Consider the following 24,144-nt stretch of genomic DNA (forward strand, 5'->3'; position numbering starts at 1 on the left):
GTTGTAATGACATTATTTCTTCCTTTTAAATTAAACCATGTGAAGGCAACCAGTTTTCATTCTAAACTTTCTGGCAACAAAACCCACCAGTTTAGAAAGATACATCCTAATAATCTGGGAGCATTGAATAGTGGGGAAAATAAATTATTTTCATCAGCATCTTGGGCTGAGGGAGAGAAGGAAGGACAGGAAGAGGGGGCCGGGCAGAAATCCCATCCGTGATTACCCAAGCTATTGGAAAATCTACATGCTGGTGTGGAATTTCCAAGAAGATATTATTGGACTCAGATGTGATCAAATAGTTTCCTGGCTGGGTCACTCAAATAACAACTTTGGTACTGGAAGCACCATATGCCAACAGACAAATCTCAGTGATACGGAGGCATGAGTTTTGGTGAAGCAGGCTATTTGGTGACTCAACGGTATTTGGTCTCTCAAGCCTGCTCCGCCATTCAATGCAATCAATCTGATCTGATTGTGGTGTCAGCTCCACATTCCGCCCCCACTCCCAGCTCCACACCCACACCAGATCCCAGCTCGAAGCCCTGCCGAGTTTTCACCATCCCTCCAGACCTTCCCCTCACTGAGGACGAACGATCAGTCCTCAGCAAAGGACTCACCTTCATCCCCCTCCGTCCAGGCATCAATTAATTTAATACACGCCGTGACGTCGAACAATTCTTCCGTCGCCTCCGCCTCCGAGCTTACTTTCACAATCAGGATTCCCGCCCACCTTCCGAGGACCCCTTCGCCCACCTCCAACACACTGCATCCACCTGGACACCCCGCACTGGCCTATTACCTGCCCGCGCCGTCTTCATTTCCAACTGCCGCCGGGACATTAACCGCCTCAACCTGTCTACCTCCCTCCCCCAAAGCGCAGCCCTCCAATCCCTCTGCTCCAATCCCAACCTCACCATCAAGCCAGCAGATAAAGGGGGCGCAGTGGTAGTCTGGCGTACTGACCTCTACACCGCTGAAGCCAAACGCCAACTCGAGGACACCTCTTCCTACTGCTCCCTTGACCATGACCCCACCCCCCATCATCAAACCATCATCTCCCAGACCATACAGAACCTCATCACCTCAGGAGATCTCCCACCCACAGCTTCCAACCTCATAGTCCGGGAACCCCGCACTGCCCAGTTCTACCTCCTTCCCAAGATCCACAAGCCTGACCACCCTGGCCGACCCATTTGGGCAGGAGCATGCTGAAACACTGAACTCATCTCTACCTACCTCAACACTGTCCTATCCCCCCCCCCCAATCCAGGAACTCTCCACATACGTTCGAGACACCACCCACGCCCTCCACCTCCTCCAAGACTTCCGTTTCCCTGGCCCCCAATGCCTCATCTTCACCATGGATACCCAATCCCTCTACACCTCCATCTGCCATGACCAGGGCCTCCAAGCCCTCCGTTTTTTCCTCACCAGACGTCCCCCAACAGTACCCTTCCACCGACACACTCATTCATTCGTTTGGCCGAACAGGTCCTCACCCTTAACAATTTCTCCTTTGAATCCTCCCACTTCCTCCAGACCAAAGGGGTAGCCATGGGCACCCGTATGGGCTCCAGCTATGCCTGTCTCTTTGTTGGCTATGTAGAACAGTTGATCTTCCGTAATTACACCGGCATCGCTCCCCACCTCTTCCTCCGCTACACTGATGACTGCATTGGCGCCACCTCGTGCTCCCGCGAGGAGGTTGAGCAATTCATCAACTTCACCAACACATTCCACCCTGACCTTAAATTTACCTGGACCATCTCTGACACCTCCCTCCCCTTCCTGGACCTCTCCATCTCCATTAGTGACGACCGACTTGACACTGACATTTTTTACAAACCCACCGACTCCCAAACCCACCTTTTCCCACCCTACCTCTTGCAAAAATGCTCCCGTATTCCCGCGTATCTGCTCCCAGGAGGACCAGTTCCACCACAGAACACACCAGATGGCCTCCTTCTTTAGAGACCGCAATTTCCCTTCCCACGTGGTTAAAGATGCCCTCCAACGCATCTCGTCCACATCCCACACCTCCGCCCTCAGACCCCACCCCTCCAACCGTAACCAAGGACAGAACGCCCCTGGTGCTCACCTTCCACCCTACCAACCTTCGCATAAACCAAATCATCTGCCGACATTTCCACCACCTCCAAAAAGACCACCAGGGATATATTTCCCTCCCCACCCCTTTCTGCCTTCCGCAAAGACCGTTCCCTCCGTGACTACATGGTCAGGGCCACGCCCCCCTACAACCTACCCTCCCATCCTGGCACCTTCCCCTGCCACCGCAGGAACTGTAAAATCTGCGCCCACACCTCCTCCCTCACCTCTATCCAAGGCCCTAAAGGAGCCTTCCACGTCCATCAAAACTTTACCTGCATATCCACAAATATCATTTATTGTATCCGTTGCTCCCGATGCAGTCTCCTCTACATTAGGGAGACTGGCCGCCTCCTAGCAGAGCGCTTTAGGGATCATCTCCGGGACACCGCACCAATCAACCACACCGCCCAGTGGCCCAACATTTCAACTCTCCCTCCCACTCTGCTGAGGACATGGAGGTTCTGGGCCTCCTTCACCGCCACTCCCTCACCACCAGACGCCTGGAGGAAGAATGCCTCATCTTCCGCCTCGGAACACTTCAACCCCAGGGCATCAATGTGGACTTCAACAGTTTCCTCATTTCCCCTTTCCCCCACCTCACCCTAGTTCTAAAACTTCCAGCTCAGCACTGTCCCCATGACTTGTCCGGACTTGTCCTACCTGCCTATCTCCTTTTCCACCTATCCACTCCACCCTCTCCTCCCTGACCTATCACCTTCATCCCCTCCCCCACTCACCCGTTGTACTCTATGCTACTTTCTCCCCACCCCCACCCTCCTCTAGCTTATCTCTCCGCGCTTCAGGCTCTCTGCCTTTATTCCTGATGAAGGGCTTTTGCCCGAAACGTCGATTTCGCTGCTCCTTGGATGCTGCCTGAACTGCTGTGCTCTTCCAGCACCACTAATCCAGAATCCACATTCCCAGCCAATCCCAATTACCTCAGACTCTTGTCGGTCAAGAGTCTAACTCGGCCCTCAAAAACATTCAACAATCCTAACTCCACTCTTGTCTGGAGAAGAAAACTCAATACGTGAATGATTAAAATTTTATTAAGAAATAAAATTAAAACCTGTTAGTCTATATAGCTATATAGCTATACAGCTATCCTACAGTACATCAGCAATATATACTCTTAATAATCACCTCAGAAGTACGTTGCACAGAACCAGTATGCTAAAAACAGATCAGCATGATCAATTAAGCCATGAATAAAACATGATCACTTGCAGCTTCAAACCTATGCTTAATCTTTCACTCAGGACTCCCTTTAACTAATACAAGTTCAAATTGTCGGATCATGTGATGTTTTAAAATTCTGCAGGAATTTTGCTTAATATTAGATTTGTAGAAGAAAGTGAGGACTGCAGATGCTGGAGATCAGAGCTGAAAATGTGTTGCTGGAAAAGCGCAGCAGGTCAGGCAGCATCCAAGGAGCAGGAGAGATTCCTGAAGGGCTCATGCCTGAAACGTCGATTCTCCTGCTCCTTGGATGCTGCCTGACCTGCTGCGCTTTTCCAGCAACACATTTTCAGCTAATATTAGATTTGTGTCATTCAAGCAATGTAATGTATACTACAATATAGAGAAGGAATTGGAGTTTAGTTTTCAGATGATGCATGTTGTACCAAAATTGCTAAACTGATAATCTCACACCGACATCACTGGTACAATTAGTAGTGCTGATGCATTCTACCAATTAAACATTAAAAATTCAAATAAGTGGTCTAAGACTTCCCACCCAGAATACGAGCTGCTGCGCATTTCCACTCATCTACAAGCTGACCCAGTTTTCTACAAAATGTGTCAAGTAAAGCAATGTCATGGGTGCTCCAGCTCTCTCAGAATGATATTTTGGATGTAGCAGATAGGAAGAGAAAGGGAACTGGTGCAACAGAGAATAGTTAAATTAATTCCAGACATTTTTTTAAAAAATTGAACAAAATCTTGAAAGCAGAAGACTTATTTTACAATTCATATATAAAAGGCAAACCCCATGGCATTATTCAAACAGATCTGAAGAATGTGCCCCTCAACCAAAAACAGATGACCAGGCATTCATCTCAAAAGTATAATAAGTCTTAAAGACTGATTACCTTTGGTGAGGGCGCAAGAGATTAGAGATGAGAGGCTTGGGCGGTTGCAGAGGGCGAAGGAGTGGGCAAGAAGGACTTAGGATAAGTCTGTGATAGAATTTCTGATAGATTTGAGTACATCAAAATTCCCCCATCATAAAGATTTTGATTTGTTAGTTTTGGTTGAGTCAATAGTCTATAGAAAGCCTGCAGCTACAACATTTATTCACAAAACTTTCACATTTCACCAGACTGATCTCCTGATTTAACGGTTATGGAGGAGTTAGGGATATCTCAGACGATGAAATGACAGATCCTGGCAGCATACTAGTCTCATGCTATTGTTGGTCCACAATGCCTCATGGATGCTGAGTTTTGGGCTGTCAGGTGTGTCCTTAGTCTATTACACTTGGTACAGTAGTTGTGTCCATGGCACTAAAGAGGCAACAGAAAATCTTGGGGAGACAGGCCGGCTACTTGCGGAGCGTTTCAGAGAACACCTCTGGGACACCCGGACCAACCAACCCAACCACCCTGTGGCTCAACATTTCAATTCCCCCTCCCACTCCACCAAGGATATGCAGGTCTTTGGACTCCTCCATCGCCAGACCACAACAAAACGACGGTTGGAGGAAGAGCGCCTCATCTTCCGCCTAGGAACCCTCCAACCACAAGGGATGAACTCGGATTTCACCAGTTTCCTCATTTCCCCTCCCCCCACCTTGTCTCAGTCTAATCCATCGAATTCAGCACCGCCTTCCTAACCTGCAATCTTCTTCCCGACCTCTCCGCCCCCGCCCCAGTCGGACCTATCACCCTCACCTTGACCTCTTTCCACCTATCACATTTCCGACGACCCTCCCCCAAGTCCCTCCTTCCTACCTTTTATCTTAGCCTGCTGGACAAACTTTCCTCATTCCTGAAGAAGGGCTTATGCCCGAAACGTCGATTCTCCTGTTCCCTGGATGCTGCCTGACCTGCTGCGCTTTTCCAGCAACACATTTTCAGCTCTGATCTCCAGCATCTGCAGACCTCACTTTCTCCTCAACAGAAAATCTAGCAAAACATTTGCTGTAACCTTGAAATTTTACTAGCTTTTCTCCTGTTGCAATTAAAAGAGAGTTCAGCTTTGTGCGGTGAAAGACATTTCAAACCAGTAGCAACTCTGCATTTAACAGTGACTGAGATTTTGGAGGAAGATTGTCATCCCCCACATTCAAACATTTCAGTGCAGCCTCATGTAAAATGCTTAAATAATGCCAGGAGGGAGGAAATACAAAAACAATTCAAAAGCAGCTTATACAAATGTCATGAATGAGGAGACCTAGAGTTGAGTTTTCTTTAAAAGCAGCTTTACAAAGTTTTCATTCCATTCTTCTATCCCAGAAGCCAAACGGAGAAATTCTGGACTGTTTTATTAGAACGGAGAACTGGCAGTCATGAACAGGCATGCAGCCTTGTTTTATTATTGGTTTCTGGGTAGCATCTGCTCCCAAGATACGATACAGAAACAGAAAATTAAAACTGAAGATGATGTTCCCCGGACAAAGAGAATTGTATATTTGCTTCACATTCTCACAGCCAAAAGTATGGTAACTGTTATGTGGGTAAGCACCTTGCCAATTTGTAAACAAGGTCCAAGAAACAAAGTGTTTGACAAGATGATTTGTTTTAGTTCTCATGTTAGTTGAAGGACAAATTGCAGAAGAGATAGGAAAAATAAGCCACCAGTTTTGAACAAGTCCTGTGGGAGTTGTGTTTTTTTAAAAATATAGCTACCTGAACAGACAGGCAACTTATCATCTCACCCAAAAACTGAACCTCTGACAATAAAGCGCTCCAGCAGTACTGTAGCAGCAGAATACACATTCATTGCACTGCACTTTGCACTAGAAAGTATCTTTGGAGCACATAAGAAGGGAAGGCAATCCACAAATTCAGGTCAATGATTGGATTCTGAAGCAGAGGTAGTCTTGTGACACCTTGAATTTTACACTAGTTGCAGTATAACAAAGCTACTTACTTAGAAATGACTAACTAAGAATTGCATTATTTTTACATTAGGAGACAGTTCACGCTCTGGTCTGGATAATGTCAAATTTTAAAATAGATTGATGAACAGAACAGAACTTTACATGGAGCTCATTTGTCACGAGGTTATGTAATCCACTACTGAGTGCAGGTCTGAGCCAATTTAACAACGAAGGTGTCCAGATATCACACCATGTGTGATGGACTCAGACCCCCCCCCAGTGCCACTGATATCACACTGCAAGGCAGACCGCATGCAGTCTCTCACATTCCCAAAAATCATGTTAGCTCTTGACATTTACAATTTGCCATACAGAACTATACTTTAACCTGAATATTCTCTGGAACCATTAAAAAAAATTTAAGCAATTTGTGTTGAAGGAAACATTTACAAAACACACTGTTTATTCAGTAATGACCTAGGTATTCATCCCTAAAGCTTTATTTAACTATTGGATGACTATGGAACTGACCGTCCACCTCCAAAATCATTGACAATGACCTCTTCCCCCACCTTCCTAACTCCCTTCCCGACAACTCCACTAACTAATCCTACCTGATCCAGCCTACTAATTGTTTAATTTACTCATATTTTCACACTAGACATTTAAATGCGTCAAATGGCAAGTATTGCTGTAAAAAGGAGATGCAGCCCATTTTCCTTGACTCTACTATGATCCGATAGACCTTTCAAAAGGATGCTGCACTCTGCATTTCTGGAGAAGCCATGTTTGGGTGAACCAGCAAGAAATGTGGAGCAGCAGCTATTCAGAGTAATGCAGAATGTCAGCTCAATTATGAACACGCCTCCTTGGAAGAGGTGGGCACTGATTTTAAAGCACTGCCCTTTAAATTGAATTCAATTATTTTTCCATCACTATTTAAATCACACTGTACTGTACTTTAATTCTAACATAAACAAATTACAAGTTAAATATTTGCACAATTACATGGCACTCCTTGAAACAATAAAGAGGCAACTCCACCGTAAACCTCTAGTACTATTTTAAACGTCCAGGATTTTGTTGTGTAGAAAGCTGTACAGTAGACAGGAAGAGCTGAACTAGCAGACCTAAAAAACCAAATACATTAATTCAATAATTCATCATCTTCAGAACACTTAAGATCCTCAGGGCCATCTACTCCATTTCTTCTGCTTTGCACTGTTTCTATGGCAGTGGCCTTTTTAAGTGTCAGGTCCTGTGCTGTAAACACTATTCAAAACAAGCAGATTTATTGATTCTTCAATTAAAAGGAAAATATCATGAAATTAACAAGTACCCAAAATTCCAAAAAAAGAATTTGAGCAATCAGCTACAATACAATTCACTGGTGAGAGCACAAAAGACAGAAAGGAAGAATTAAGATCACGTCTCCACACATAATCAGCATTAATAAAAATTAACACTACCAACTTCATTCTTTTCTTTCCTCTCTTCTGCCACAAAATCCCTTGGAAAATGCAGGACCTTTTGGCACAAGGAAGAAAATGGAAGAATTTTTGAAGAAGCTACACCCTTTCTGTACATATTCAAATCTCTTCATTGCATCTCTCAGGATTGCCGCATATTATTGACAAGTAGATTTTTCCTAAAATAACAAAAGTCCTGTCTGGCTACGGTACACAGGACAGACAGACAGACAGACAGACAGACAATCTAATCTTGCGTGCTTGGACTTTCTTCAAGAAGCCGTAGTCACAAAGAATGATTTTAAAAATGCTGAACCATATACTTGCATACAGGTTTCATTGATGAAACTTAAATTTTTGCCCTCATTAAGTAACTGGCAATTAGTCAGTCAACTTGGGTGCTATGCTAAGATACAAACAAAAACAAAATGACCTCCCACTCCCGTACGCAATACTCTGACCAATAAAAGAAAGCACACCAAACGAATTTTCCCTATCCTATCTACCTGCAACTCCACTTTCAAAGGAGATATCAACCTGCACTCCAAGATCTCTTTGTTCAGCAACACTCCCTAGGATCTTACCATTAAGTGTATAAGTCCTGCTAAGATTTGCTTTACCAAATAGCAGCACCTCCCATTTATCTGAATTAAACTCCATCTGCCACTTCTCAGCCCATTGGCCCATCTGGTCCAGATCCTGTTGTAATCTGAGGTAACCCTCTTCGCTGTCCACCACATCTCCAATTTTTGGTGTCATCTGCAAACTTACTAACTGTACCTCTTATGCTCACATCCAAATCATTTATATAAATGACAATAAGTAGAGGATCCAGCACCGATCCTTGTGGCACTCCACTGGTCACAAGCCTCCAGTCTGAAAAACAACCCTCCACCACCACCCTCTGTCTTCTACCTTTGAGCCAGTTCTGTATTCAAATGGCTAGTTCTCCCTGTATTCCGTGACATCCAACCTTGCTAATCAGTCCCCCATGGAGAACCTTGTCGAACACCTTACTGAAGTCCATATGGATCACATCTACTGCTCTGCCCTCATCAATCCTCTTTACTTCCTCAAAAAACTCAGTCAAGTTTGTGAGACATGATTTCCCACGCACAAAGCCACGTTGACGATCCCTAATCAGTCCTTGCCTTTCCAAATACATGTACATCCTGTCCCTCAGGATTCCCTCCAACAACTTGCCCACCACTGACGTCAGGCTCACTGGTCTTCATTGTGGAATTCATTGCCACGGAGTGCAGTGGAAGCCGGGACGCTAAATGTCTTCAAGGCCGAGATTGATAGATTCTTGTTGTCTCGAGGAATTAAGGGCTACGGGGAGAACGCTGGTAAGTGGAGCTGAAATACGCATCAGCCATGATTGAATGGCGGAGTGGACTTGATGGGCCGAATGGCCTTACTTCCACTCCTATGTCTTATGGTCTTATAGTCTTATGGTCTATAGTTCCCTGGCTTGTCCTTACCACCATTCTTAAACAGTGGCACCACGTTAGACAACCTCCAGTCTTCCTGCACCACACTTGCGACTATCGATTATACAAATATCTCAGCAAGAGGCCCAGCAATCACTTGTCAGCTTCCCAGAATTCTAGGGAACATATCCACCTTTACCTGTTTCAAGACATCCAGCACTCCCTCCTCTGTAATATGGACATTCTGCAAGATGTCACCATAGATTTCCCTACAGTCTATATCTTCTATTTCCTTTTCCACAGTAAATACTGATGCAAAATACTCGTCTAGTATCTCCCCCATTTTCTGCAGCTCCACACAAAGACTGCCTTGCTGAACTTTGAGGGTCCTATTCTCTACCTAGTTACCCTTTTATCCTTAATGTGTTTGTAAAAACCCTTTGGATTCTCCTTAATTCTATTTGCCAAAGCTAATTCATGTCCTTTTTTTGCCGTCCTGATTTCCCTCAAGTATACTCCTACTTCCTTTATACTCTAAGGATTCACTCGATCTATCCTGTCTATACCTGACCCTCAATTTCTTCAGTCATCTAACATTCGCTATACCTATCAGCCTTTCCTTTCACCCGGACAGGAGTATACTTTCTCTCGATTCTCATTATCTCATTTCTGATGGCTTCCCATTTTCCAGCCGTCCCTTTACCTGCGAACATCTACCCCCATCTGCTTTTGAAAGTTCTTGCCTAATACCATCAAAATTGGCCTTGCTCCAACTTAGAACTTCAACTTTTAGATCTGGTCTATCTTTTTCCATCACTATTTTAAAACGAATAGAATTATGGTCGCTGGCCCCAAAGTGCTCCCCCATTGACACCTCAGACACCTGCCCTGCCTTATTTCCCAAGAGTAGGTCAAGTTTTGCACCTTCTCTAGTCGGTACATCCACATACTGAATCAGAAAATTGTCTTGTATGCACTTAATGAATTCCTCTCCATCTAAACCCTCCTCTCTTGCCTCCCTTTCTATCTTTCCTATAGCATTTGTATCCTGGAACATTAAGCTGCCAGTCCTGCCCATCCCTGAGCCATGTTTCTGTAGTTGCTATGATATCCCAGTCCCATTTGGCTAACCATGCCCGGGGTTCGTCTGCCTTCCCTGTTAGGCCCCTTGCATTGAAATAAATGCAGTTTAATTTATTAGTCCTACCTTGTCCCTGCCTGCCCTGACTGTTTGACTCGCTTTTGTTCTCAAAATGTACCAGTCTCAGATTGATCTCTTTCCTCCCTATGTCCCACCCCCCCCCCCCCACCTTACTAGTTTAAATTCTCCCGAGCAGCTCTTGAAAATTTCCTTGCCAGTATATTAGTCCCTTTCCAATTTAGGTGCAATCCGCCCTTCTTGTACAGGTCACTTCTACCCCAAAAGAGATTCCAATGATCCAAAAATGTGAATCCTTCTCCCATACACCAGCTCCTCAGCCATGCATTAATCTGTTCCATCCTCCTAGTCCTGCCCTCACTAGCTCGTAGCACCGGGATCAATTCAGATATTACTACTCTCGAGGATCTCCTTTTTAAATTTCTGCCTAACTCTCTGTCATCTCCCTTCAGAATCTCAACCTTTTCCCTTCCTATATCGTTGGTTCCAATGTGGACAATGACCTCTTGCTGGCCCTTCTCCCCCGTGAGAACATTCTGCACCCTCTCTGAGACATCCTCGATCCTGGCACCAGGGAAGCAATACACTATTCTATTTTTTCGCTGCTGGCCACAGAAACGTCTGTCTATACCTCAGACTAGAGAATCCCCTAACACAATCAATCCATCTCTTGGAATCCAACGTACCCCTCATTGCATTAGAGCCAGTCTCAATACCAGAAACTTGGCTGTTCATGCTACGTTCCCGAGAATCCATCACCCCCTACATTTTCCAAAACAGCATACCTGTTTGAAATGGGTATATCCACAAAAGACTCCTGCACTAGCTGCCTACCTCTCTTACCTTTCCTGGAGTTAACCCATCTATGTGACTGTATGAGACTTTCCCCCCCCCCCTTCCTATAACTGCCATCCACCACACACTGTTGCAAATTCCTCATTGCCTCTAACTGTCTCTCTAACCGATCCATTCGATTCTGATAAGATTCGCAGCCAACAGCATTAATGGCAGATATAATCCGCAGTTACCCTTAAACTCTCTTTAAACTCCCACATCTGACAAGTATATAATCACTCTGTTAAAGGCCATTTTTATTCCATCACAATCTACAGACCCAGAAAATAACACAGTCTTATTCCTCTACAAACACTGCCCAAAGGGTTAAATTAATAGTTATGGCTTACATTTTAAGTTTAATTAAGAGACATATCTCCAAAAACATATAATCAAGAAAGAACCCACTCTACTCACTACTGCAGCCTTTCTCTTGGACAGACTTAAAACAATGATTAACTTATCTGATTCTGTGATGTGAACTTCGCCCAAAAGTTCCTCCAAGATCATTTGTGAATTTCACTGTTTGTTCATTTTCCCAGATGCACTCTGATATCCAACGATACATGAATTCAAACAGCAAAGGCAGTAACTGTGCATGTTCTCTCTCTCTCTCTCCTGCACTGATATCACCATGTGCTTCCTTTGTCTGTTCTTTTCCCTTTTAAAACTGCTGTCGTTTTGACGTTTTTTTCCCAAACTTCCAAAACAATGCATATTAAACACTAATTGCAGCTCCTGGAATTTGAGGAAATCACCTCCAGCACCTAAAATACCTCAAAAAAAAAAAAAGGAGCAGCTGTTACAGCCAGAAATTTTTCCTGTCCTCCATCCTGGATTACCCAGAATCCACTTATTATATCGGACCAAACACACACTGTTTATATAATATTTGAAATTTGAAAGAATAGGATGTGATCTCATTGAAACAATTAAGAGGTTTTAAAGGATAGATGCTGTGAGAATGTTTCTTCTGATTGAGGCAAGGATGGGAAAGAGTCAGTCATTTAGGATTGTGAGAGGTTTCTCAGGCAGAAGTTTGTGAATCTTTTTTTATGACCTCAAAGCTGTGGATGCTGATGGTCAATAGATTTTTGAAGACAAGAGGTAATAAAAGGATTATAGGGATAGTGGGGAAGGTGAATTTGAAATCTAACTGGGTGGTCTACTCCTCTGCTATTTACTTTATATATTTTTATTACAGTATTCAGTGTTGCTTTATTACATTTCTACACTGAAAATATCAAAGGTGGAGAAAAGTCACCATGTACAAACACTTATCCTTTGTAAAACATTACACGATCATAAACAATGTCAGAAATATAACATTTCCATGTCAACAAGTTTAATCAATGCACCAAGACAAAACCAGCAAAGTAGAAACTTTCTTTAATACATAGATGGCAAGTCCGTAGGTGGCAGTACAGACCAATACAACTTTTGCAGGCTCAGTTCCACTTGGGGCAGAAGTCGTTTGCAGGAAGGGGTGGATGGGTGTTGGTGTGGCACTCCTCACACTGTTTTCACCCAACGGCAACTCTCTAGGCGCTTTCCCGGATGCTTTTTCTCCACTCTGGATTGTCTTGAACCAGCGACTCCCAGGTGTCTGTGGGAATGCTGCACTTCGCCAGTGAGGCCTTGACAGCATCACTGAAGGGCTTCCTCTGTCCACCTGGGACTTGCCTGCCATTTTGAAGCTGGAACTACCGCACCTGCTTGAGGAGTCTCGTGCCGGTGCCCAGACCATCATAGCCGATCAAGGGTGGTCAATACCTTAATACTGGGATGTTCATAATACTAATAGCAACTAGCAATAAATGCTGGCCAGCCAGTGACACCCAGGTTCCATAAATGAATAAAAGAAATACAATAAAAAAGTCAGAAAGATAACGAAGATGTCAGAAGGGTTAAAAGGATAGTATGTAGGAGCACAAGAATTTACAACATGGTAGCAGAAACAGGCCCACATGTAACCTAATTCTACTTTGTGCCATTTTCACAAAGTTGATATTATTGTAGCAATCCGACATAACTAAATGCACATTTTTTTTTAAAAAGTCACAAATTTCTTTGGAGTTGTTCCTATTTTGCTGCCCTAACTTCTCTGGAGGGCAATGCTTCCATCATACATCTACACGCAAGGGAAATTAGAAATAACATTTGCAGCATTCTCCATCTACCCTCACCATTACAACACAGATATTTCTGTTTAGGGAGAATATGTTGTTGAACCAGGAAATATGAACCACTACTGACAGCTACTTTTCCATTGCTTTTAGAGGGAGTTTTGTTTCTGGAAGCAGCGTATCAAATAACCTTGAGAGGCAGTGTGGTTGCCTCATTTATATTAGGTGATGGGTTTGAAGTACAAAGAGATTAAGTGTTAAATTTATCCCACTTCTCAAGTCACAACTTGAAGATTCCAAACCTAGTCGTGCCTCCTCACAAACACAACATGCAAACAAAAACAGTAAATCATGAAGGAGGAATTTGTATCTATATTCCATTTATAATATAATAATGCATCCCACTGGCCTTCATTTAGCAGCTAATAGCAGAGTCACCATCACTGACATTTCAAATGATCCCACAAACAGTGCTTCACGAGTGTTTGACACTTATAAACTGTCATGACCCTGAAATGCAAAGGGAGCGGGTGGGGGAGTGAGTTTCGAGAATATCTGGAATTGATGGGGTGGGAGCTTGGAGAAAAGGGAAGAAGGGGTCCTGTGAAAATGGAGGAGACCTGTTAGAGTGGAAACAGAGCTGTTATAACTCAGAGTTCCATGACAATCACTGCGGTCTTGCAGCTTGTAACCCCAACTGGAGTACCAGTCCCCACTTTTAAAAATCTATTCTACAATGTAGTTAAACAATAATTATTTTGCTCACAGCAAGATTTCTGTAAACTAGGATCAGTTAACCAGGTTTTTGTTGATGAAAGAATGTTGGCCAGGATGTGAGAATTCCCTCCCTTTTTTCAAACAGTATCATTGGGATAGAAGGCTTTGGTCTAATACCCAAGTTTTGCAAAGCATGGACCAATGTACCAGAAATTCACTTATTGTGCAGCAATATTATAGCTTTCAAAAGAAGTAAATCTTTCAGGTCCGACCTGACTCCTTTCATTGGTTCATTTCTCTTACTTTCTTTGTGCCTATGATTCAAAAAAATGCAGACTCACTTTTTTGGATCATAGTGGACTTCCACTGTATATCCATCAGATGGTGAACCAGTACTTTGTCAGCATAATAACGAACAGGTCAGGTTTGAGATCTCAACCTTTTAACTCACTTCACCAGGTAGTCACGGAGGGAACATCTTTGCGGAAAGCAGAAAGGGGTGGGGAGGGAAATATATCTCTGGTGGTGGGGAGGGAAATATGTCTAAGGTGGTGGGACCCATTTGTCGGCAGATGATATGGTTAATGCGAAGGTAAGGTGGAAAGTGAGGACGGGGGGGGGGGGGGGGTTCTGTCCTTGTTACAGTTGGGAGGGGTGGGGTTTGAGGGCGGAGGTGTGGGATGTGGACGAGATGCATGGGGCAACTTTAACCACATGGGAAGGGAAATTGCGGTCTCTAAAGAAGGAGGCCATCTGGTGTGTTCTGTGGTGGAAATGGTCCTCCTGGGAGCAGATACAGCAGAGGCGGAGGAATTGGTTATATGGGATGGCATTTTTGCAGGAGGTAGGGTGGGCAGAGATGTAATCCAGGTAGAGGTGGGAGTCGGTGGGTTTGTAAAAAAAATGTGTTAAGTTGGTCGTCATTAATGGAGATGGAGGGGTCCAGGAAGGGGAGGGAGGTGTCAGAGATGGCCCTCCCCTTCCCCCACCTCACCCCAGTTCCAACCTTCCAGCTCAGAACCGTCCCCATGACCTGTCCTACCTGCCTATCCACTCCATCCTCCTCTCTGACCTATCACCTCCATCTCCACCCCCATTCACCTATTGTACTCTATGTTACTTTCTCCCAACCCCCCTCTCATTTATTTCTCCACCCTGCCTCTATTCCTAATGAAGGGCTTTTGCCCGAAACGTCCATTTTCCTGCTCCACAGATGCTGCCTGATCTGCTGTGCTTTTCTAACACCACTCTAAATCATTTTGTTCCCCCCGGAGAGTTGGAATGGTAAGGGGTGATCTTACAGATGTTTATAAAATCATGAGAGACATGGATAGGGTATATAGCCAAAGTCTTTTTCCGAGAGTAGAAAATCCAAAACAAGAGAGCAAAGGATTAAAAGGTGAGAGGGGAAAGATTTAAAGAGGATCTGAGGGACACTTTTTTCACGCAGAGGGTGGTGTGTGTATGGAATGAGCTGCCAGAGGAAGTGGTGGAGGCTGGTACAATTAAAAACATTTAAAAGGCATGTGGATGGGTACATGAGTATGAAAGGCTTACAGGGATATGGGTCAAATGCTGACAAATGGAACTAGGTTAGGTTGGAATTCTGGTCGGCATGACAAGTTGGACTGTTTCTATGCTGTAAGATTCTGGCCCTATTATTGTATTTGAAACAAAAGTTTCATGATGTAGGATTAAACTCAAAGGATTTTATTTACTGAGTAATTATAGCCATACGTATCCCTTGGTTAGCTGTACAATAGTCCCTCCCAAATCAACCTACAATCCGCTTTGACACCCAAGCTTTTCTATTAACTTTGCAGACTTTCAAGTATTTAAGTCATTCAACTTCACAGGAACCTGGCTTTTTCCTAAAATCTGTAACTAGTTCTTTCAACTTGCTTTGTTCAGCTTAAAAGAAGTGTTATTTAATTATTTTACAAACCTTTGTACCAAGTTCCTAGAATTTTCTTTGTTATCCCTGATGACAACCATAAATAATCAGCATACTTGAAGATCAGTTAGTTATACTGTCAATCATTCACATAGATGGAAAGTAAAAAGGTGAAAACACTTAGGCCTGAGGAAATCTGACGTTCATTACAATAAACTCCCAAGTAATTTTCAGAAACCAACATCCATTAGATCCTATTGTGAAAATGATGATTGATCGGAAACAGGAGACCAGGGTAAACATCAAAATTTTCCAATAATCTTAAATAGCTATCTGGCATTATAGCTGAAGTAAAACAAAATAGCAGAAGCATAAAATTATCTAACCTATCAGCATACTGTTGGATCAAAGTCAGAACAGCATTGTCTGTTGACGAGAGGCTGATGGGCAAAGTATAACCAATCAATAAGTGAAACAAGATCTATAGGAGATATTGGCACAATCAAAACACTTTAGTTCTGAAGACTCATACTTGACTCAAAATGTTAAATTTCTGTTACTCTCTCCACAAACGTTGCCAGACTTGCTGAATTCTGCCAGCATTTTGTGTTTGCTTCCCATTTCCAGCATCAAGTGTGTTTTAGTTTTATGAGAGTATTTCAAAACTCGGTACAAAACAAATGAACCAACCTGATCAAGTAACTCCAGAAATTAAATAAAGAATTTTGATCAAATGATATAAACCCAAGCACTCTCACAGAAATTAGAGATAAAGCTGATGAAACTCCAGAATTTCATTATCAGGGCTGTAGCCCATTGTGGAGAACAATTGATATTCCCAATAAGACGGAAATCTCTCAAATCAATTATCCTCATCCTACATATGGCCAAACTACTTAAAAGCATTTATCAAAATTTTACAGGTATTTCTCTTAATGGCAACTGAGGCACTAAGATTAGTAACATGAATTTAATAGAATACTATGACATCAGTAAGACATGATAATTTTTGGATAGCTGAACTAAGGAAGGTGCAGGCAATTCCAGTGATTGGTTTTGGAGTTCCTCACAATACAAGTGATTAAGGCTTTCAAGGAAAACCATGAATTAGCTCAATGGGAAGTTGTCTTTTTAGAGAAAAATAATGATAAATGGAAGAGCTTCCCGGTTAAAAAGTACGGGCTAGAGAAAGACTGACAGTTTATGAAGCTTACGTGCAGTTTTCTGCCACTTTTACCATGCAGAAGTGAAGAACACATTTTGCATTTTTTTTTTGGTTGTCAGCAAATAAGAAAAAATAATTGCATCCGAAGAAATCAGACCAAGGACTGGTGCATCAATTTTAGTGTAGCTTACGGCAAGGTTATGAGTTCTGGGATATGAGCCACGTCTGTCACTGAAAGAATATAATTACTGGCCAATCACAGAAAGACTCTGTTCAATGATAATACAAAAAAAAAATAGTCTAGTGGCAGCAAGCGTTTCAAGGATATTTCCTCAGAACTGAAAACACATCACTCTGAAGCCACTTTTAGTCAGATTTTACGAAAACCTCAAATTAACTCCTGGCTTTTGCCCTGTAGAGTTCAGCTCTCTATCTTGATAGCAGATTTCTAAAACTTCATTTCACTGGTCTTTGGAATGAGCATTGTTGTAATACTTCTTACAAGACATTTTACTGAATTTTACAGCCAAATAAATGCTGTTTTAATGCAGGAAAATATTGTATTCTGCTGATCTTACTTCAATTAAGTTGCAATTATTGACTTAAGAAAGTGACCGTATTTTCATAAGAGTTGTTACTGGAAAGAGACCTGAGCCAGAATTTTAAATACTGAGTGATAGAGTAATTGACTTAAGATCACAGATATTAAATGCCATTGGTCTCGATTTTCATTTGATATCAATGAAAAACTTTTCATACAATGCAAATGCGTTTGAAATAAATTGCTCCTATTCAAATTGGCTTCTGTACTCAGAACATAGAATAATACTTCGGCCCTCGATGTTGCGCCAACCTGTGAACTATTCTCAGCTCTTCCCCCTACACTATCCCAAAATCATCCATGTGCTTATCTAAGGATTGTTTAAATCTCCCTAATGTGGCTGAGTTGACTACATTAGCAAGTAGGGCATTCCATGCCCTCACCGCTCTCTGCGTAAAGAACCTGCCTCTGACATCGGTCTTAAATCTACCACCCCTCAGTTTGTAGTTATGCCCCCTCGTACAAGCTGACATCATCATCCTAAGAAAAAGACTTTCACCGTCTACCCTATCTAATCCTCTGATCATCTTGTACGTCTCTATCAAATCCCCTCTTAGCCTTCTCCCTGCCAATAAGAACAGGTTTAAGTCTCTCAGCCTTTCCTCATAAGATCTTCCCTCCAGACCAGGCAACAACTCTGCAAGATATCTGCAAGCACCAACCTTATCACATGGATTTTAGATTTTAACTGGACCTGGGAGGTTTATAGCCAGCTGCACAAAAGTTAAGAGTTGTTTGGGAATCAGTGATCTGGCATAATATAAAATCTAATCAGATTTGCATAAATACACAATTAGGTAGTTGAATGTTACAAAGATAACTATAGATGAGAGTGATTGGTTACTCTAGATTGTCACACAAGGTTACAACAAATATGGAAGTCCAAAACTAGAGGTCACAGGTTTAAGGGGAGAGGGGAAAAATTTAAAAGGGACCTGAGAGACAACATTTTCATACAGAGGATGGTGGGTGCATGGAATGAGCCACTAAAGGAATGGTAGAGGCAGGTACAATTATAACATTTAAAAGGCATCTGGACAGATACATGAATAGGAAAGATTTAGACGGATACAGGCCAAACGCAGGTAAAATTGGACTAGTTCAGTTTAGGATTCCTGGCCAGCATGGACGAGTTGGACCAAAGGGTCTGTTTCTGTATTACTCTTCTATGATTCTACCATTCAGCACAAGTAATCTTTATTTATTAGGAATGCTAATGTTTAGCTTAAAATTAGCTATCATGCGATTCACGTTATCACGGCTCATGGACAACTCAGTTTGGACGTTGAGACCTTGTGTCCCACAAGCACAGGATTAAAAATTTTGGAACTCTCTTGTTACTAGCACTGCAGTTGTACCTATCCCAGACAGACTGAAGTGGTTCAAGATGATAGCACACTACCACACTTTTAAGGGCATTTATAAATGGGCAATAAATACTGGCCTTTTCAAGGGCACCCACATCCAGTGAAACTATTTTTTAAAAATGCAGGTACACAAAAACTCTTTAGTGCAGTAACAAAGGAGTAATTTCAGGGAATAATCTCAGAGAGACACAAAAGATTCCATTACACACTGTTTCAATGATGTGGAGGTGCTGGTGTTGGACTAGAGGGGGGGTGGGGTGGAAAACGAAGTCAGAAATCACATGACAACACTTTTTGGTTCAATGGGGTTTACTTGAAATCAAGTTTTCAGAGAGTAGCCTCTTTCCAAATAAACTTGGATTATAGCCTTGTGTCGTGGGATTTCTGATTCTTTTTCTTTTGAAACAGAGCACGAGTTCTCCTTTGGTGTCCTAGTCAATAATAAACTCAATTAAGAATTTAAAAAATTACCTGGTCATTATGGCATGGTTGGTTTGCTGGTGCCTACTTTGCGAAAATAAGATTAAGATTTCAAATTGCTTAATTAGAACATTTAGTGATTTAATGAAAGGTACTGTATAAATCTAAATACAGAACCTCAATTATCTGAACGAGATCAGATAACTGATTGGATTGAAAACAAAGGAAGCATTTACGGGACTTTGAGATCTTGTTTGCAGTTGTTAAGAACAGATTGCACATTATTTGTGGAAGGATAAAGCTTGATAGGCTAAATAGCTTCAATTCTTACACCTCACATTTCAATCAAAAGAGAAGTAATCAGTAATCACCTCACAGTGCAACACCTTAACAGTACTATAACAAAAATGTGCTGTGCTGGTAGCACGATAAGTTAGAATGGCAGACAGTGGCTGAATTGATGTCCAAGAAATTGAATACAGGCTTAGTGCACCACACTGACTATGCAAAATGAAATTTATTAAGAAGCATTTGAGTATTTTGCTTTGCATATGCAGCAAAACATGCCATCTCCAGTGCAACTTTTGGATATCCAGAAGTGTCCATGTTATTCTCATTCCTCCTCTGGCACAGACCAATGCGTTAGAGAAAGAAAATGCACGGAGTACAGTTTATCACAAGTTCCAACTATGTTCATCTAATTGTAAAGTTCATGTCACTCTGTTTATATGATATATTTTGAACATTGCTGGATTGGGTTAGGGACAAAACCAGTTATCAAATTACATATTTGATATGAATGTTTATTTTGCATAACACTAGACAGGTTATGTCCAAAGAGGTAAAAACAATGACTGCAGATGCTGGAAACCAGATTCTGGATTAGTGGTGCTGGAAGAGCACAGCAATTCAGGCAGCATCTGACGAGCAGCAAAAATCGACGTTTCGGGCAAAAGCCCTTCATCAGGAATAAAGGCAGAGAGCCTGAAGCATGGAGAGATAAGCGAGAGGAGGGTGGGGGTGGGGAGAAAGTAGCATAGAGTACAATAGGTGAGTGGGGGGAGGAGATGAAGGTGATAGGTCAGGGAGAAGAGGGTGGAGTGGATAGGTGGAAAAGGAGCTAGGCAGGTCATAGAACATAGAAGAATACAGCGCAGTACAGGCCCTTTGGCCCTCGATGTTGTGCCGATCCAAGCCCACCTAACCTACACTAGCCCACTATCCTCCATATGCCTATCCAATGCCCGCTTAAATGCCCATAAAGAGGGAGAGTCCACCACTGCTACTGGCAGGGTATTCCATGAACTCACGACTCGCTGAGTAAAGATCCTACCCCTAACATCTGTCCTATACCTACCACCCCTTAATTTAAAGCTATGTCCCCTCGTAATAGCTGACTCCATACGTGGAAAAAGGTTCTCACGGTCAATCCTATCTAAACCCCTAATGATCTTGTACACCTCTATCAAGTCACCCCTAAACCTTCTTTTCTCCAATGAAAACAACCCCAAGTGCCTCAGCCTTTCCTCATACGATCGTTTCCCCTTCCCCCACCTCATCCTAGTTTCAAACTTCCAGCTCCGCACTGTCCCCTTTGACTTGTCCGGACCTGTCCGACCTGCCTAGCTCCTTTTCCACCTATCCACTCCATCCTCTCCTCCCTGACCCATCACCTTCATCTCCTCCCCCACTCACCTATTGTACTCTATGCTATTTTCTCCCCACCCCCACCCTCCTCTAGCTTATCTCTCCACGCTTCAGGCTCTCTGCCTGTATTCCTGATGAAGGGCTTTTGCCCAAAACGTCGATTTTGCTGCTCGTCAGGTTATGTCCAAACATTCCACATCACTTATTAAATGTAAAAAAAAGACAATAACCTTCAAGAATTTGGCTGGAACAAATCTGCCCATTGAGCATGAGAAATATGACACTGGAAGTGTAATGGGACAAGCCAGAGATATGTGCTTACATAATATTTTATTTGGACAAACGGACATGAGATTTTTGAATTAGATCCAGACAGACAGCTATTCATAGAGTAGTTTTGATCATAACACATTTCAACTGTATTAGTTAAACCTATATCCTACAGTTAAACCTGTAGCCTGATGATCTTTTCATATTTTAATATATTGCACAGGATTTTTTTTGACTTATTATTGTCACACGTACCAAAATATAGTGAAAAGTATGGTTTTACACGCTATCCAAGCAAGTCATCTAACGTCAGTTAATAGTGACCACCTAACGTGATTTATCCTACCTACCTCGAACCAGAAAGTCTATTTAGCTGCAGACTGAGCACAAGCCATTTTGTCCTCATCATTAGGAATTCAATAGGTTATTTTTGGATGCTGAAAGTTTTGCTTCGATCAACTGAAAAGAGTAGAAAACTTCGATTTGCCACTTACAGCATTTCAGAGTGAAATTCTGTACTCTTCAAGGCACTTAATGCAGAAACATCAGTGCTCAAATACTGAGAGCACTTTTAGTAACTTTCCTGAGCAAGGTTCACTCACAACAGTATCATGATCTTCATAAGCATACGATTTATTTCTAGCACAGAAAGCTTATTAATTTGGTTTATAGGACTATATAGAGTTCAGTGGTCCTTAATTCCAGAACTGACAGCGATAAAAGGTAAGAGATGGAAACCATCTACCCTGTAAAAGCACGTTTTCACATAAACAGTGGTGGTAATCTGGAATATCCTTTAAAAAAAAACTGTTCAGAGGTTAAACATGTCAACTGAGATTTGATAGATTTTCTTAGGCATGTTAAATGTTAAAGAACCAAGGTAGGCAGATGAAGTCAAGATAAAAATCTTCTATGATCTCACTGAATGAAGGACATGGTCAAGAGGGTGAGTTCCTATTCCCATGCCTGTATGTAGAGAAAAAAAGGGGTTTAATTTAATTAGGTTTCTGGGAAAGCATTCTTCATTGCAGAATATTACCAAATTGACTTCACTAGAGAAATAAAAGCAACGGAATTTCAAATATAGAGAGCAAAATAAGTAGAATGACCTAAAGAAATACAGGGACTGAAAAATATGATTAACTGCAGGACTAGCATTGCTTGGAGATGGGGTTTCCAAAATGTGGCAAGATAGCAGCCAGTTTAAAAACAGTAGCATCTACCTGCAGACTAAACATTTGTAATTCAATCACAGAATCTCTTAACAGATTTGGTCCTATACAGAATTTCACAGGATGAAAGCATCAGGTTTTCTGGAGTGCTGAGCAGCTGAACCACGTAATAGCACTTCCAAGTTAAAATGTGCAAATAAGAACCATTGCTAATTCAGCATAACTGAAATGATTGCGTAGCATTGCTTAACGTAAAGCATCTGATTGCTTTATTTAATACTTGGATATGTTATTCAAGATCAGTGGATTATTCAAAAAGGTCAATGCAAAGAACATCCAAATTATAAATAGGAAATTAGAATTTCTCAAGAATTGGACACCAAGCATTAGGGAATACAGCAATTTAAAATGATTTTTCTATTCTTTTCTCGACAGCAGAAAGGATGGCAACATTCTGAAAGGGAACGTTAGAGCAAGGGGACAATGTGATTGAAAAATAGGTCCCCACTGTTTAGGGGAGAAAGTGAGGGCTGCAGATGCTGGAGATCAGAGCTGAAAATGTGTTGCTGGAAAAGCGCAGCAGGTCAGGCAGCATCCAAGGAACAGGAGAATCGACGTTTCGGGCATAAGCCCTGAAGAAGGGCTTATGCCCGAAACGTCGATTCTCCTGTCCCCACTGTTTAGGGCTGGAAAGCAAGGGAAAAGCCAGTATTAACTGAAGAGCACTGGGGAAAAAAAATAGAGGAAATGTCATAGAAAACAAGGACAATGTGTCCTCAGTGCCAACATACCTCAACACAGACAAGATGGCAGAGTGCACACTGTGGAACAGCATGGGTTGTGATTGGTGCTACGCACATGATATTATACATCAACCTTTTGATCTTAGATTCTACCAACTAACTTTTAATTGAAGTTATAACTGTCCCGCTCCCCACAAATATAACCAAAGTGATAAATGAACAGCACAACAGCTTATCTGTAGTTCAATGATTAATCACAGGTTTGCAACAGCTGGGAGAAAGGTGGTTTTGTTGCTTAAATGTTAGGAGGTAGAATCACTAATAATGAATCTAGACTCCAAAATCTGCTAAAAAGATTCACATTAGTCACAACACAGTTTTGTATTGGGCAGCTTGAGCAGACTACAACCAATGCTACCACCTGTTGCACCAGTTTCCTATACAGTGCGTGACACAGTGAAAGAAGTGATTAATTCTGACACTCACTTGTCATCCAACTGAAATGATGACAGAATTGTTCAGATTAGGGATTGACTCCTCCATAGCCTTTCACGGTTGAAAAAGTTCTCCTCAGGTGGAATGCGAGCAACTGTTCCAACAATACTTATTTTAAAAATTAAATTCATTTTGGAATTAAATATACAGCAATCCCATGTAGATTTGGAATAAATGATTCCATTGGGTTTCATAGATTTTTTTCATATTTATTTCTAAGCAGTAACATTTATTTCCCTATTTCTATCAAAATGTGCATTTCTTTTCTTGGTTATTCCCTTATTTACTGTCTTCGTCCCATTTATCTGCATTCCATCCCTATGTTTTTAGCTTCTCTCATTAAGGAAGTTAGATTTTCCATACACTTAACTCAAGCAGAAATTCTTGTCTGGCATGTCTAACTTTGCTCCAAAGGCATTTTGCAAGCCATTTGCAACCTCAAGCTCTAATTGTCACAGAAGATGGACAGCATTCA

General features: G+C 42.2%; 1 protein-coding gene across 1 annotated transcript in view; it reads right to left on the reverse strand.

Annotated features, from left to right (window-relative positions):
- The window catches only part of nktr (natural killer cell triggering receptor), a 240,400-nt gene that overhangs the window by 206,498 nt on the left and 9,758 nt on the right, over nucleotides 1–24,144 (reverse strand). The gene's annotated exons all lie outside the window — the stretch shown is intronic.

Source organism: Chiloscyllium plagiosum, unplaced genomic scaffold (assembly GCF_037043375.1).
Source record: "Chiloscyllium plagiosum isolate Xiang-an unplaced genomic scaffold, Cpla_swu_hap1 HiC_scaffold_5, whole genome shotgun sequence".
NCBI lineage: Eukaryota > Metazoa > Chordata > Chondrichthyes > Orectolobiformes > Hemiscylliidae > Chiloscyllium > Chiloscyllium plagiosum.